The sequence below is a fragment of the Suricata suricatta genome, chromosome 11, assembly GCF_006229205.1.
Source record: "Suricata suricatta isolate VVHF042 chromosome 11, meerkat_22Aug2017_6uvM2_HiC, whole genome shotgun sequence".
Lineage (NCBI taxonomy): Eukaryota > Metazoa > Chordata > Mammalia > Carnivora > Herpestidae > Suricata > Suricata suricatta.
Window position 1 is genome coordinate 42,549,588 of NC_043710.1, and position 2,670 is coordinate 42,552,257.

Genomic DNA, 2,670 nt, shown 5'->3' on the forward strand with positions numbered 1-2,670 from the left:
TAAAAATTTCCCTAGGCAGCTCTGTAGTGAAGGTTGGGAACCGCTGAATTCAAGAGAGTCATATATTCAACAAGGTGAGCTAGCAAAATTCCTAAACAAATAAATAGAATCAGGATATATTATTTATTTTTTCTTAGAGCAATCAGTATCTTACAAAGTGTATAGTGATATTTATCCTGACTTTAGGCCTTCCATAATCAAAGAATAATGATAATAAATTAATGACCTACATCCCCATGAAAAGAAGAAATCATTATGTGACAGTGAAATATGATGCTCAAACCCCCAACATGAAGACTTTCACAAAGATTCTGCTGTGACATCACTATGTGATAGCATCAAGGCCAGAGTGAATCGGCCCAGGAATCAACAATAAATTGGACTCTTTCCTAAGAATCAAAAATAATGCGAAAAGGTAACTATATATTTTTTTCCTGTTTGTTTGTTTGTTTTCAAAAAGCAAAGGTCAGAAGGTGTGTTGTGGTCATTTCAGCCACACCTGCGAATTAGGAGCAAGCACATGGAGAGAAGCTATCTGGGTTTCTATCTGCTTTCCAGATCTTGGTCCAGACCTTCCCCGAGGCCTGGCTGTACTATTGCCCTTTGGTTCCATTTGTCACACTCCATCCTTTTAAGAAAGTCATTTTTGTTTAAACTCAAGTTGGCATCTAAGGCTTTGTCCAAAGAGCACTAACTAATACACAGGATTTCCTGAATGCTAAATTGATCACCATTTCTCACACACCATAACTTCACTATTCTCTGCCTTTGCTCATGCTCCTTCCCCCGGCCTGGGATTCAGCTATTTGGTGGTGGCGGAGGGTCCAATTTAGTGTTAGAAACAAAGCAAGTGCTTACATCCCATGGAAGATAGGATAGAGGCCTCTCAAAAATGTCCACATCTTATTCCTCAGAACCTGTAAGTGCTATGGATATGTTACCTTACATGGCAAAAGGGACTTTGCAGGTGTGACTGAATTAATGGTCGTAAGCTTAGTGAGGAGATAATCCTGGGTTATCTGGGTGGGCCCAGTGCAATCACAAGCATCCTTATAAGGAGGCAAGATGTTGAGAAAAAGTGAGAAAAGAGGTGTGATCATGGAACCAGATGTTGGAGTGATGTTCTTTGAGGATGGAGGAAGAGGCCAAGGAATGTGGTCGACTTCTAGAAGCTAGAAAGCTAGAAACTGATGCTTCCCTGAAGCCTCCAGAGGAAACACCCTTTTAGGCTTCTGACCACCAGCACTGTAAAAGAATAAATCTATGTTGTTTTAAGCCATTAAGTTTATGGTCATTTGTTACAGCAGCAATAGGAAATTAACATGCTTGCTTTTCAATGATTGGCTGATCAAATGGTTGAATGAATAAATGCATATTGCAGTGCTTTCTGTAGGGCATTTTCCCACTTTGATCCCTGGTATAAACTGAACTACCTGAGATCTACACAGCAGCAAGACCCATCAACTTCCCACTGAGCCTCAGTGGCTGGAGCCCCACAGAGTTCAGCTAAACCTTAACCACCTGCAAAGAGCCAATGTCCTCTCCTATGGTGGCCTATGGACCACCTGCCACTTACCCCTTATGAGAGGCTCCTCCCCTACATCTGGACCAGCATCAGGTAGCCTCTCACAGGCTGAAAGATAAATATCAGCTCTTTCTTGTAAGCCACAGAATAAACTGAGGTAGAACTGCGGTTATCTCAAAGAGGTGAGATTTTAGGTTATTTTTACATTCATATTATGCTTCTCTGTGTTTTTATAACTTTTGACATTAAATGCATGTTTTTATAATGAGTACAACAAGTAATAAAACAGTTTTCACTCCAGGAAAAAAAATATCCTCTTTTACCTAGGCTTTCAAAATGCAATTCCACATTCAATGACAGTTTTGTTTCTGGAAAACAAGTCAATATTATACAAGAACTATCTTATTTTCAAAGGAAATGCATATTAAGATAAGAATGGAGTGTTATATGGGAGTAGGCTGAATGTTTTTCTCTGTCTGCTTTGATTGTAATCAGCATCCACAGGCAAATGACAGTTTTGCATGTTATGAGTCTAAGAGCGAACAGAACCTGACCAGGTGACACAGGACTCTGCCTTCACCAAAGATGCCCGTGGCGTTATTTCCTTATTAGTCTATTTAAGGGGTCAGCAGTTATTTTCTGCAAAGGGAAGATAGTAAATATTTTAGGCTCTGCCATAAAATTTCTGTCAAACTATTCAACTGTGTCATTGTAGACTGAAGACAGCCATGTACAATATGTAAACAGTGAGGCTGCGTTTCAATAAAACTTTATTTATATATACTGCAATTTGCAACACATCTAATTTTCATGTGTCACAAAATATCATTCATCTTTTGATTTTTTTCAACTATTTAAAAGTGAAAAAAATCTTCGCTAACATAAGTAAACAGACAGCTGGTGAACTTGGCCCATGGGCCACAGTTTGTCACCCTCTGGTGTTTATCATTTTTTATGAAGACTTTTACTCTCGATTAACTAAATAATATGGAATTTTATTTTAAAAATATAACTCTATATTTTAGAAACATGTATTAAAGCCAATGCTTGAAGTTACTATTGTATTTATACATAAATATTGTATATATGCATAAATATGTAGAATCTTTACATGATTAAAAGTTCCTGATTGTCACTTCCAGTTT